We start from the raw sequence: 15,344 nt of genomic DNA, 5'->3' as shown, positions 1-15,344 counted from the left end.
CTTGTTAGAAATAGTAGATCAAAAGAAGAGAATTAAAACAAAAATCAAACAAAATGAAGAGATAAAAGGGATATGAGAGAAAATGACAAATACTGAAGATACAAAAAGAAAATTCAACATATGAAATAACAGTGCCTTAAAAAAAAAATACTAAAAACTTGCTGAAAGTATTATTATAAAGTATATGTTAATAGAGCACTCTATTACCTGATAATATCAACCCAAAAAAATCAAGACCAAGACATATTCTAATAAAATGACTGGACTTTAAAGAAACAAAAAAATCCTCTGGGAATCTAGGGAAAAGAGCACATGTTTAATAAAGGCATCAAAGTGATATTATCACGGGATTTTTTTTTAACATCAATGCTTTATGCCAAAAAATAGAATAACACATTTAAAATATTTAAATGCGACAAGGCATAAATGGGACAAAACAAATGACTAATTATATATTCTAAATCTATTTGTGTGACCTTGAGAAGCAGATTATCAGTATGGAAGAAAAGAGTGAAAAAACTGAAAAGGCTGTATAAAAACCCTGAATTTGTAAAATCCTAGAAAAAACAAATTACCAACCAGAAGCAAATAGTGGCCCTGGTTTCCAGATTATCATTTTGACATTTCCCCCTGCCCCCCACTGCCTTTTTTAAGGAAACCATGGCTGCTTCAAGAAATGACTGACTCCAGGTTTATGCAAAAAAAAATGTACTAGAACATCTTGAAATACTGCATATCAGAGAAATAATCAAAAGAATTCAGAAGTCAAATTGAGGCCCTCATTGGCCATAGATTATATAAAGATCACAATGGATTTAAACTAATCAAATACATTAAAATTTGTGATTTCATAACAATATTAAACAGTTTTTGAAGACTTCATTGGTCACTGTGACAGGCCTCTAAAGATGCTCAGTTGTTAGAAATTTTACTATATGTGGAAAAAGGATCTTCATAGATGTGATTAAGTTACAGATATTGAGATAGGGACTCTCTCTCTCTTTCTCTCTCTCACCCTCTGACTTTTAAATATAATAGCAAGTACTATTATTTTTTTATTTTTATTTTTTTTATTTATATATGAAATTTATTGTCAAATTGGTTTCCATACAACACCCAGTGCTCATCCCAAAAGGTGCCCTCCTCAATACCCATCACCCACCCTCTCCTCCCTCCCACCCCCCATCAACCCTCAGTTTGCTCTCAGTTCTCAACAGTCTAAAAGCAAGTACTATTATAAGGGAGGCAGTGGGAGATTTGACTACAGACAAAAAAGAATGTCATGTGATAGAAATAGAGGAAGAAGATGGAGGAAGGGAGGAAAGGAATGCAAGGGCATACAGCACTGGTCTCTGGAAAGTATTCTCCCCTAGAACGTTTGTAGTGATTGTGGTCCTGCTGAAACCTTGATTTTAGCTGCAAAAGATTTATTTCAGGCTTATGGCCTTTAGAACTATCAAAGAATAAATAGATGTTGTTTTAAGGCACCAAGTTTGTGGTGGTTACAGCAACTGAAAAAAACTAATACAGTCAGAAATCATTATCTTAAAAAAAAAAACAATAAAAAGAGAAGGAAGCATTCATTTCTCCTTTCCTAAATGAACTATACCACTTGGTAAGTATCACATGAGGAATTGTCTTCTTATTAACTTATTCTAGCTAATCAATAAAAATATTAGCATATCATAGGTACTTTATAAATACCAATGAACTGGAATTTAGACATTGAGCACAAATGGCTGCTGCATCAAAATTGAGAGAAAACAAATTATGTGTACCTTCAGATGAAAGATTATAGTCTTACCAAGGGGATAAAAATGTAATTTTATCAAACTTCTAGATCCTGAAGACAGTTTGCAGGAAATAGAATAAAATAGAACATGTTGAATCACATCACAAGTATGTAATAAAAAAAATCCAGACTATGAGAAACCAGACTGGACAAACATCTCATTTCTTCAACAAATAAATAGTAAGGAAAAGAAGGGATACCAGGAACACCTGTATGTAAAAGGAGTCTTAAAAGACAATTCAAGTTAAGAAAAATGAGTAAGACTAAACTATAATGTCTAGGGATGTCCACTTGGATCATTAAAAGCCATAAAAACAACAAGGAAATGAGTGTCATAAAAGTTGCAATAGTGTATATGGGTGGGAGGGGGCTATCTGTGCAAAAGGGCACACAGGGAGGCTTCTGGGATGGTTAACCAATTTCTGTTTCTTGACCAGGATGGTGGTTATAAGGGTATTCTCTTAGACCATTCGTGTAGCTATAACAAAATACCACAGACTGGGTAGCTTATAAACAACATAAATTTATTTCTCACAGTTCTGAAGGCTGGGAAGTCTAAGATCATAGCACTGGCATGCTTGGGTAGGGCCCTCTTCTTAGTCACAGACTTCTTGTATTATCAGTAGGCAGAAAGGGCCAGGGAGTTCTCTGGAACCTCTTATAAGAGAACTAACCCAAAGTCTCCACCTACTAATACATCACCTTTGGGGATTAGGGTTCCAATTTAAGAATTTTGAAGGAGGGGGATACAAACATTTAAAACAAAGCAGGTATTTACCCTTATAGTAATTCACTAAGCTACATTTTCTTTTGTGTGTTTTTCTGTGATTTTATCTTATAATAAAAAGACAATAAATAAAACAAGTAAAAAAATACTACACTAGTGCTTCCACCATAAACAACTAAAAAATTGGACAAAATGTGGGGAAGAACTGTGTTCAGATTTTGAAAAACAGGCAGTAGAAGAGTGTGATCCTAAAGAGAAGGGAAACAAATGAAATAAGTTATTCAATCCTTCCACTTTTTTTTTAAATTTTTTTTTAATGTTTATTTCTGAGACAGAGAGAGACAGAGCATGAGTGGGGGAGGGGCAGAGAGAGAGGGAGACACAGAATCAGAAGCAGGCTCCAGGCTCTGAGCTGTCAGTACAGAGCCCCACGTGGGGCTCAAACTCACAAACTGTGGGATCATGACCTGAGCCGAAGTCGGTTGCCCAACCAACTGAACCACCTAGGCGCCTCTCAATCATTCCACTTTCTAACTGGAGGCAGTTTACAGACTGCAGAGCAGGAAAGCAGAGCATGAACACACCTGGGAAATATTTGAATTTAGAGCAGCCAGACTGGAGAAACATTGTTGAGCAATCAAGGCATTCGTAGAGATCCCCAAATGGTCCCGTTTTAGTAATAGGGCTAAATTTGGCCATATTAAGAATATTCTGTCATCACCTGAACAAAGCTTTTTAAAAAACCTTGAATGGATGAAATAACAATGCCACAGCAAAACGCAGCATTTTTTTTCATTTTTTATTTTTATTTTATTTTTTTAATGTTTATTCTTTTTTTTAATGGGAAATTTATTGTCAAATTGATTTCCACACAACACCCAGTGCTCATCCCAGTAGGTGCCCTCCTCAATGCCCATCACCACTTTCCCCTCTCTCCCATGCCCCACCAACCCTCAGTTTATTCTCAGTTTTTAAGGGTCTCTTATGGTTTGGTTCCCTCCCTCTCTAACTTTTTTTTTTCCTTCCCCTCCCCCATGGTCTTCTGTTAAGTTTCTCAGGATCCACATAAGAGTGAAACCATATGGTATCTGTCTTTCTCTGTATGGCTTATTTCACTTAGCATCACACTCTCCAGTTCCATCCACGTTGCTACAAAGGGCCATATTTCGTTCTTTCTCATTGCCACGTAGTACTCCATTGTGTATATAAACCACAATTTCTTTATCCATTCATCAGTTGATGGACATTAGGCTCTTTCCATAATTTGGCTATTGTTGAAAGTGCTGCTATAAACATTGGGGTACAAGTGCCCCTATGCATCAGCACTCCTGTATCCCTTGGGTAAATTCCTAGCAGTGCTATTGCTGGGTCATAGGGTAGGTCTATTTTTAATTTTTTGAGGAACCTCCACACTGTTTTCCAGAATGGCTGCACCAGTTTGCATTCCCACCAACAGTGCAAGAGGGTTCCCGTTTTTCCACATCCTCTCCAGCATCTATAGTCTCCTGATTTGTTCATTTTGGCCACTCTGACTGGCGTGAGTTGATACCTGAGTGTGGTTTTGATTTGTATTTCCCTGATGAAGAGCGACGTTGAGAATCTTTTCATGTGCCTGTTGGCCATCCGGATGTCTTCTTTAGAGAAGTGTCTATTCATGTTTTCTGCCCATTTCTTCACTGGATTATTTGTTTTTTGGGTGTGGAGTTTGGTGAGTTCTTTATAGATTTTGGATACTAGCCCTTTGTCTGATTGTCATTTGCAAATATCTTTTCCCATTCCGTTGGTTGCCTTTTAGTTTTGTTGATTGTTTCTTTTGCTATGCAGAAGCTTTTTATCTTCATGAGGTCCTAATAGTTCAAAAAACTCAGCATTCTTTAAAGAAAGACTAAAATCCAGACTCTGCAACATAAAACTTATATTCAGTATTCAATAAAAAATTACTATACATGCAGGAAAAAGCAACTAATAACTAGGAATGCAATTAATTAATAGAAATAAATATAATAGATGATGAAATTAGCAGACACATTCTTTAAAATACTAATTATAAATATTTTGAGAGGAAACATGAAAGTGAGACAAATGAAAGATATGAAAAAAGAACTAAAATGAAACATTTAGATGTAAAAAATGTATCCAAAATGAAGAAAAACAAAACCCAAAAACAATAGTGAGCTTAATAGCTGACTGTACACTAAAATAAAAGATTAATGAACTGGGACACCTTAGTGGCTCAGTTTGTTAAGTGTCCGACTCGATCTCAGCTCAGGTCATGATCTCACAGTTCATGAGTTTGAGCCCTGCATTGGGCTCTGCACTGACAGTGTGGAGCCTGCTTAGGATTCTCTCTCTCTCTCTGCTCCTCCCCTGCTCTCTCTCTCTCTCTCAAAATAAATAAACTTAAAAAGATAACTGAAGATGTAGCAAACAACCACAAACTGTTTACAGAACAAAGAACAAAAGGGCCAAAAGTAAATGAACACATTGACTCTGTGAGTGTGGACAATATCGAGTGATCTAACATAAGTACAGATAGTGTCCCAGAAGGAAGGGGGAATGGAAAATTTTTTGATGATACAGCAGTCAAATATTTTTCAAATTTGAAGAAAATCATATATTCCCAACAGCCTGAAGTCTAGTTAGTTCCCAACAGAGTAAACACCAGGAAAATCATACCAACAGACTTAAATTGTTGAAAATTAATGACAAAAAATTTTTTAAATGTACCCAAGACAAAAAAAAGCATTTTACTTGTAGTGCAATTAATAAGATAAGAATTAATATTGACTTTTCATTAGAAACAATATAAGCTGGAGGGTGATGGAAAAAACATCTGACAGAGTACTGACTAAAGTACTGACAGAAAGAAAAAAAAATCTATAATCAGATTCTATATCTAGTTAAAATATCCTTCAAAAATGAAGGCAAAGTAGGGGCGACTGGGTGTCGCAGTCGGTTAAGCGTCCGACTTCAGCCAGGTCACGATCTCACGGTCCGTGAGTTCGAGCCCCGCGTCAGGCTCTGGGCTGATGTAAAAAAATAAAAAATAAAAAAAAAATAATGAAGGCAAAGTAAAGACATTTTCAGACAAAGCTAAGAAAATGTATCACAATCCAGCACTATCAGAAATGATTAAGGAAGTTATTTTAGACTGAATAAAAATAATGCCAGATAGAAATTTGGTTCTACACAACTGTTCTAATAATCCAATTAAAGACAGATTTTCAGGCTAGATGAAAAAGCAAAGCAAACTTGATGGTGTGCATATAATCACTTTGAATATAAAGACAATGAATATAAAGACAAAAAGTCTTTAGTTGTAAAAAAGCTAAAGTGGTTGTATTAATATCAGACAAAATAAATTTTTTTTCAACGTTTTTATTTTTTTTATTTTTTTTATTTTTGGGACAGAGAGAGACAGAGCATGAACGGGGGAGGGGCAGAGAGAGAGGGAGACACAGAATCAGAAACAGGCTCCAGGCTCTGAGCCATCAGCCCAGAGCCCGACGCGGGGCTCGAACTCACGGACCGCGAGATCGTGACCTGGCTGAAGTCGGACGCTTAACCGACTGCGCCACCCAGGCGCCCCAAGACAAAATAAATTTAAAGTGAAATGATATTACCAAAGAATGTCATCTTATAATAATTAAAGGATCAATTCATTGAGAGGGCATAAAAATCCTAAACCTGTATTCACCTAATAACTGAGTTTCAAAATGCGTGAAACCAAAACTAAGAGAACTGAAAGGAAAATTAAATTAATCTGTAATTGTGGTTGAAGATTTCAACACAATTCAGTAACTGATAAAGGAAATTTATAGAAAATCACTAAGTTTATAGAAGACATGAACAACAATATCATCATGTTTGACCTAAATTGAAATATAGAAAACCACATTTAACAAAAAATACATACTTGTTTTGAGTGCATGGGAAATAGTCATCAAATAGATTTTACGTTGAGCCACAAAAAATTCTAATAAACGTAAAATAACCAAAATCATACAGCATTATTCTCTGACCATAATGAAATAAAATTAAAAAAAAATAAAATTTATCTGTAAATAAATACCTAAATATTTGAAAATTAAACTATACAGTTTTAAATAACCCAGATTCAATGAATAAATAACATAGTGAATTAGAAAACAAATATTGAAATGAAATGAAATGAAATGAAATGATTTTTGAATTAAAGTGAGAGTAACACATTAAAATTTGTAGGGGCAGCTAAAGTGATGCCTACATGGAAATTTATAGCTTTTAAGTGCAAATATTTTTTAAATGATATTAATATCTATTATTATTGATATTTTTAAAAAATAATTTAAAAAATCAATGATCTAAGCTTCTATTTATTTTTTTAATTTTTTTTATTTAAAAAAATTTTTTTATAATTTATTTATTTTTGAGACAGAGAGAGACAGAGCATGAACAGGGGAGGAGCAGAGAGAGAGGGAGACACAGAACCTGAAACAGGCTCCAGGCTCTGAGCTGTCAGCACAGAGCCCGACGCGGGGCTCAAACTCAGGGACCGCGAGATCATGACCTGAGCCGAAGTCGGACGCTTAACCGACCAAGCCACCAAGGCGCCCCTAAGCTTCTATTTAAAAAGGTAAAAAAAATTAAGCCCAACATAAGTAGAAGGAATGAAATAAGGAATCGAATAATGAATCAAAATAATAAGTTTAAAAAAATCAGTTGAACAAAGATCAGTAAAATCGATAAACCCCTTGCTAGGCTGATCAGAAAAAAATGAAGACAAAAATTGCCGAAGAAAGGAATGTAAAAGGAGAAAACTCTATAGAGCTTATATACATTAAAAGAATAAATGGACATATTTCATGGGAAAATGGATTACTTAAAATTGATAAAATTGAAAATGTCTAAGAGATCAGTTGAACAAAATTGACACAGGGAAAAAAAATATATGAAAAATTCTCCTATTAAAAAAAATGAAATTTATTATTTAAAAACTCCCCACCTCTAAAACAAAACAAAAAAAAAAATCACTCCCACGTGGAAGGACTAGTAAATTTAAGCAAATATTAAAAGAAAAATGACATTAATGTTATATAGTTTTGAGGAACCAGTGGGAATGAAATACTTCCGACTCATTTTAGGAGGCCAACATTGTCCTAATACCCTAAAACCAGACAGAGACATTGCAAGGAAACAAAACTACAGATCAATATCCCTCATGAACATAGATGAAAAAATTTTTATCAAAATATTATAAATCTAACCCAGCAAAACATAAAAATAATATATCATTACCAAGAGAGAAAGATTTTTGAGATAACATGCCAAAAGCTCCCATCATAAATGCAAAAAATGTTAAATTTACTTATCAAAATTAAAAACTCTTTAATTTTTAAAATGTTTTTTGTAAATTTTATAGTTTAATAAGTTATTTAATAAAATAAGGAAATAAAGTGACTGGGGCACTGGTTATAAAGTTATTGAGAGAGGGGCGCCTGGGTGGCTCAGTCACTTGAGCATCTGATTCTTGATTTCGGCTCTGGTCATGATCCCATGGTTCTGAGATCAAACCTCGCGTCAGGCCATGTGCTGAGCATGAAACCTGTTTGTGATTCTCTCTCTCCCTCTGCCCCTCTCCCTTACTCATGCTTGCTCTCTAAAATTAAAAAAAAAAGTTAAGATTATTGAGTGAACATGTGGGATTTGAGATATAATTGTTTGAATACATAAATTTCAGGCATCCATGCGGAGATCATCCTGATTCTGTTGACATCCTGAAGTGATGCTCAATGCCAGGAAATCTCTTCAGTCTTTAAATTTATCTGTCAAGGTAAGGCCACACTTCATCCCAAGGTAGGATGCGAAAAACAGCTATATGTCTTAGGACTAACGTAAAATCTCATATTCTTTTGTAAAAATCCTTTAATGATTCTGACTTTCCTACTCCTTTTCTCCTTTTCAGTTTCTTCTTAATTATCAGCTGTTGTTGGTTTACAGTGCTCATCCAGTTTATCCTTGCTGAATTGTTTTTCATTGCTTGATGCTATAGAGGTGCTGAAAGATCCCATAGTGATAACTGCCTTTCTTTTTTTCTTCCATGCTTCCCACTCAGGATTGTTTTATTATCCATTCCCTACGTGTAAATCTGTATTATATAGTTTTTATTCTGACACAGGTACAGCCTTAGTTCCTTTTGGAGTGGATTTAATAAATGTTATTGTTATCACTTTAGGTTTTAAAACAGTATCTTTGTTTTATTTTTCCCAAGTATTGAGATATAATTGACATACAATATTGTATAAATTTAAGGTGTACAGCATGGTTTGATTTACATATTTGTGAAGAGATTACCACGATGAGTTTAATGTTTATCACCTCATATAGATACAAAAAAAATGAAAAAGAAAATGTTTTATTCTGTGTGATGAGAACTCCTAGAATTTATTCTCTTAACAACTTCCAAACATACCATACAGTAGTGTTAACTATAGTCATCATGTACATTGCATCTGTAGTACTATTTATCTTATAATTGAAAGTTTGTAACTTTTGATCACCTTCATCAGATTCCACCCTCCTCCACCGACTGCCTGTGGTAACCACACATCTGATCTTTTTTTTTTTTTTATGAGTCTGGAGGGTTTTTTTGTTTGTTTGTTTGTTTTGGTTTTGGTTTTTTAATTTTTTTTTTTAACGTGTATTTATTTTTGAGACGGAGAGAGACAGAGCATGAGCCGGGGAGGGGCAGAGAGAGAGGGAGACACAGAATCGGAAGCAGCCTCCAGGCTCTGAGCCATCAGCCCAGAGCCCGACGCGGGGCTCGAACTCACGGACCGTGAGATCATGACCTGAGCTGAAGTCGGACACTTAACCGACTGAGCCACCCAGGCGCCCCTAATTTTTTTTCAATGTTTATTTTTGAGAGAGAGAGAGAGGGTGTGTGTGTGTGTGTGTGTGTGTGTGTGTGTGTGTGTGTATGTGTGTGAGCAGGGGAAGGACAGAGAGAGAGTGAGACACAGAATCTGAAGCAGGCTCGAACTCATGAACCACAAGATCATGACATGAGCCGAAGTCAGACACTTAACTGACTGAATCACTCAGGCACCCTATTTGTTTTGTTTTTTGTTTCTTTAGATTCCACATATAAGTGAGATCATACAGTATTTGTCTTTATTTCACTTAACATAATGTCCTCAAGGTCGATTGGTGTTTTCCCAAATGGCAAGATTTTGTTCTTTTTTATTTGAATAATATTCCATTGTATATGTGTGTGTGTATGTGTTTATATGTATGCATGTATGTATGTATATAGTACAACTTTTTAAAAAAAAACTTTATTCTTTATTTTTTTTTAATTTACATCCAAATTCGCATATAGTGCAACAATGATTTCAGGAGTAGATTCCTTAGTGCCCCTTACCCATTTAGCCCATCCCCTCTCCCACAACCCTTCCAGTAACCCTCAGTTTGTTCTCCATATTTATGAGTCTCTTCTGTTTTGTCCCCCTCCCTGTTTTTATATTATTTTTGTTTCCCTTCCCTTATGTTCATCTGTTTTGTCTCTTAAAGTCCTCATATGAGTGAAGTCATATGATTTTTGTCTTTCTCTAACTTCACTTAGCATAATACCCTCCAGTTCCATCCATGTAGTTGCAATATATCACAACTTTTCTATCTATTCATCCATGTATGGAGACTTAGGTTGTTTCCATGTCTTAGCTATTGTAAATAATGTTATCATTAATTAGCATAGGGGTGCAGATTATCTTTTTCACATAGTGTTTTCATTTCCTTCAGATATATGGTAGTTCTAATTTTAAGTTTTGGAGGAACCTCCTTACTGTTTTCCATAGTAGCTGTACCAATTTACCATCCTACCAACCATGCACAAGTGTTTCCTTTTCTCCACATCCTTATGAGCATTTGTTATCTCTTATCTCTTTTATTATGGCCATTCTAACAGATGTGAGGTGATATTGTGGTTTTAATTTGCATTTCCCTGATGATTAGTGATGTTGAACACCTTTTCATGTACTTGTTGGTCATTTGTATATCTTCTTTGGAAAAAGTCTATTCGATCCTTTGCCCATTTTTCTTAATTGTATTATTTGGGGGGCTCTGCTATTGAGTTGTATGAATTGTTTTTTTATATTTTTGGATATTAGCTCCTTATCAGATATATAGTTTACAAGTATTTTTTTCCTATTTTGAAGTTTGCAAGTATTTTCCCCCATTTTCACTTTAGTCAATTTTTTTGTTGTTTTTGTTTTTGTTTTCTGTGTAGAGCTTGTTAGTATGATGTAGACTCACTTCTTTATTCTTGACTTTGTTAATTGTGCTTTAGGTAGGTGTCATATTAAAAAAATTGCCAAGACCATTTCAAACTTTGTTTCTGTGTTTTCTTCTAGGAGTTATTTGACTTCCAACCTTAATACTTAAGTCTAATCCATTTTGAGTTCATTTTCGTGAGAGGTATAAAACAGGTGTTTAGTTTAATTATTTTATATGGGAATATCTACAATTTTTCCAGCACCATTTATTGAATAGACTGTCTTTTGTCCATTGACTATTCTTGGCCCTCTTGTCAAATATTTGTTGGCTATATAAGCATGGGTTTGTTTCTGGTTCTTGATTCTGCTCCATTGGTCAATATGTTTTAATGCCAGTATCATATTATTTTGATTACCATACTTTTATAATATAGCTTGAAATCAGGAAGGGTGTGATGCCTCCTACTTTGTTCTTTTCTCAAGATAACTTCTCTTTTAAATAGCCCATTAAGAAAATGAAAAAGCAACCCATAGATTGGGAAAAAAATTATGTACATATATCTATTAAATTATATATGTATATAATTATATAATTTACGTAATATATAATATATTTATATTGTAATTATATTTTATAAAAATCATATGTAAATAATATGTAAGTGGTAAATAAATACTGAAAAAATGTTCATTATCAATACCCATCAGAAAAATGCAAACTGAAAGTCAAAAGAACAAATGACTGTATACCCTTAATATGGCCAAGATGAAAAGGATTAGAAATACCAAGTATGGGTAAGGATGTGAAACAACAGAAACTCAAACAATGCTGGTGGGATTGAAAAATTATATAACACTTTAGAAAATGAATTAGCAGTTTGGCAACATCTTATTTTAGAAGGAATTTACACAAATAAGTCAATGTCAAGAAATAACACAACAATTTACCTTTTTCCAAAAATGAAGAGAAAATTATATAGAAATTCATCCCAGAAACAATCAGTGCTAGAAGGCTATGAAACAGTATTTACATTTCCTCAGGAAAAGTAAGAACATCCTAAGAATTTGATACTAAACCAATTGTTGCACAAGTTTAAGCTAACAGATGTTTCAAACCTATAAAAATTAGAGGATATATTATATTGCTTTTAGAAAGGAAACCACTTAAATTATTATAAAGAAAATAAAGAATCCTAAAATTAAACCAAAGAAAAACCAAAAACTTGTAGTAAACATTTAAAAAGTAAAAGAAGAAAACATAAAATAATTTGACAGAACTAAGTCAAATATATCTCTCAGATCTATAAATTTATATGGAATAAACTTACCTAGTAAAGAAAACTCTTAGATTGAATCACAGTGCAAAACCCAAGTATAAATTGTAGATTAATGAGATCCAATCTAATCCAGAAAGGTTAAAAATTAATAGTTGGGTATAGACATAGCTGCAAGTGCCCACAAAATGAAAATAGGGGATATTTGTGCATGTTTCCCCCCTAGTTGTATTAAGAAATAATTGACATATATCACTGTATAAGTTTAAGGTGTACAGCATGATGGTTTGATTTACATGTTATAAAATTATTGCCACAGTAGTTAACATCCACCATCTCATATATATACAAGAAAAAGAAAAAGAAAAAAACAATGTCTCCTTGTGATGAGAACTCCTAGATTCTACTCTCTTAACAACTTTCCTACATACCATACAGCAGTGTTAACTATAGTCATTATGCTGTATATTACATCCATATTATTACTTTATATGGTAAAGATAAATATAAGATATAAGGTAAATATAAGATAACTAGAAGTTTGTACCTTTTTGACCACCTTCTTCCAATTCCCCTCTCCTCACCCCTGTCTCTGGTATCCACCATTATGATCTCTTCTATGAATTTGGTGTTCTTTGTTTTTAGATTCCACATATAAGTGAGATAATACGGTATTTGTCTTTGTCTGACTTACCTCTCTTAATATAGTGCATTTAGGTCCATTTATGTTGTTGCAGATGGCACGATTTCCTCTTTTTTATGGCTGAATAATATTCCATTGTATATATACACCACAACTTCTTTATCCATTCATCTATCAATGGACACTTAGGTTTGTTTCTATGTCTTGGCTGTTGTCACTAATGCTGCTTTGAATAAGGGGAAATAGATGTTTTTTCAACTTATGTGTATGTTTATATGTATCAGTTTTTTCACACTAATTCCTAGATGCTTATCAATTCCATTTCCTCTTCCACATGGGGTCACTATCTTTCCCAGCCCAGACTGCAATATGGATATGGTCTTGTGACAGGATTCTAGCCAAAGTAACTTGATGGACAAGATACACCCACTTCCAGGCCTGATAATAAAATGTTTCATGCAGTCTTATCACTTTTTCTTAAGTCGAAAGACTTAACATAAAATCTGAGGGGGCTATAGAAGATGGCCTGAACTAAGTTGCTCTTTTCAAAATATCAATATATAGTTGATAGATTATACTTATTCCTCTAGAGAGTATGGCCCTGCACAGCAGAAGGTGACATCTTGAGTGGTGATTTCCTCATTCCAGGGCCCATGTCTACTTAAATACCAACTACCAGACATCCTGAAGCTTCAGGTGAGAGGTAATGTTGAAATATTCCTGGGTAAGGCAATAATAAAATCCATTTTCATTAACCTATTTTATTTCATGTAGAGGTTATGAATCATCAAAGCCTTGTACAACTATTAATATTTTCAGGTCAGTCCAACCATTTAATGAGAATGATCTCATTCCTATCACATCCCTTTGTCTAGATAATTTCTTTTTCTGTACTGTGTACTAACTCTTGACATAAGATTATGATTTGGGGTCCTTCTGGCAGCTGATCTTTTAACTATAAACTAGTTGCCAACTTTTAGTTACCACTTTCATCAGTAAATATATCTTGTTACTATCTCCTGGAACCACTTTTGAAATCTCCCCTTTAACCCATCTGCAATTCCATGATTTTCTTGCACACAAAGTGGAATTTTCTGGTTGTTCTCTTCAAGATCTAAAGAATTTCTGGCTATGACATAGATATTTTTTGCAGATTATCTGGTGATTATAACTAGTGATAAAGTGTTGAATTGTATCAATGTATTAAAATGTATTTGAGCAGTAAAATAACACATTTTAGATTTCAAAGTCCTGTTGAACTTCTAAAATCTCAGCCTTACCCAATCACTGTTGACAAAATGATGGATGTTATACTCCTTTAAATGTTTCCTTATGAGATAATTTAAATTCCCCCTGCTTCCCCTCCCCTATCTGTCTGTAGCATTGTACTTCCTTGGCTGAAATCAAATATTACTTTAGAAGTTTGGGCAACATAATGGCCTCCCTTGTCTTTTAGACCCTTGATTGTGGTGAAGTTTAAAAGTACATCAATGAATGTTAATTCATCCTCTGTTACACTTATAAAACTGGCTCATATTCTCCAAGTCTACTTGCCAATGTTATTCCCATGTCTAAAATACCCTATTGTTCTCCGAAAGTGAAAATAAAAAGGTGCTTTATTATGAAGAGCATAAACATTTTTTTCACTTAAAGATTGTGACAATTATCCTTCTTGTTTCTCCTTAACTGCTTCTGAAAAACAGGAGACACAGTCCATTAGCTAATAGTTCCTAGAAAATAGTAAATCCCTAAACAAATACTGGGCCTTGTTAAATGCAGAGGATTTATTAAAATAGTAGTTGTATTACTTTTCTCAAGCTTAGGTGGCTTAAAAAAAGGACGCCAAAATCTATTGTCTCAAGTTCTGGAGGCTAAAAGTCTAAAATCAGGTGTCTACAGGCCTATGCTCCTCTGAGGCCTGTAGGGCAATACTCCCTATTACATCATTCTAGCTTTTGGTAGTTTGCCAACAAATTTTGGCATTCTTTGACTTGTAGATGCATTACTCTGTCTTCACGTGGTATTCTCCCTGTGTCTCCTAGAAGCATTCTTCCTTTTGAAACTCAAATATCTGGACCAACAGAGTGTAAGGTTGTGGGTACAGAAAGGAAAAAAAAAAATATTGTTGGTGGACACTAAGAGTAACAATGAGTGATGTCACTCCCATATCATCCAGGAGGCTATTTATGTTTACATTAGCATCCAGTATATAGTGTTGGTTCTCCCATAACCAAGATTCACAGGTCCAGGAATCAAGGGTAGAACTAGGGAAATGGTAGTGAATCCTATTACTATTTAATACAACTCTTTTCTGTACTCCAAAGGCTGACTGATAATGGTGTTTTACTGGTTGGTTAAAATTCACTGTCTAAAAGAAGAAAAAAAACTTTCAGCAGTAAATAGTTACTAATATAAGTGCATAATTATATATTGCTTACCCTGTAATTTTTTTAATTTTTAAATTTTATTTAAATCCAAGTTAGTTAACATACAGTGTAATAAAGATTTCAGGAGTAGAATTCAGTGATTCATCACTTACATATAACACCCAGGGCTCATCCCAACAAGTGCCCTCCTTAATCACTCATTTAGTCCATCCACCCCCATCCAACATCGCTCCAGCAACCCTCAGTTTGTTCTATGTATTTAAGAGTCT

The 15,344-nt window shown here is 34.2% G+C and overlaps 1 protein-coding gene across 5 annotated transcripts in view; it reads left to right on the top strand.

The window, feature by feature from the left end:
* The window catches only part of SLC9A9 (solute carrier family 9 member A9), a 711,221-nt gene that overhangs the window by 14,105 nt on the left and 681,772 nt on the right, over nucleotides 1–15,344 (top strand). For 2 of the 5 annotated variants that reach the window (XM_040480405.1, XM_040480402.1), the window contains exons 4-5: nucleotides 8,239–8,331; nucleotides 13,279–13,384. The gene's annotated coding sequence lies outside the window, so the exon portion shown is untranslated. Of the gene's footprint in view, nucleotides 1–7,117; nucleotides 7,135–8,238; nucleotides 8,332–13,278; nucleotides 13,392–15,344 lie in introns of those variants that run through there. The other 3 variants (XM_040480406.1, XM_040480403.1, XM_040480404.1) reach the window with 3 other exon arrangements.

This window comes from Herpailurus yagouaroundi, unplaced genomic scaffold, assembly GCF_014898765.1.
Source record: "Herpailurus yagouaroundi ecotype Mexico unplaced genomic scaffold, PumYag 159, whole genome shotgun sequence".
In the NCBI taxonomy this organism is placed as follows: domain Eukaryota; kingdom Metazoa; phylum Chordata; class Mammalia; order Carnivora; family Felidae; genus Herpailurus; species Herpailurus yagouaroundi.
Note: the sequence above shows the minus strand (reverse complement) of the source record. Positions and strands in the feature narration are given on the sequence as shown.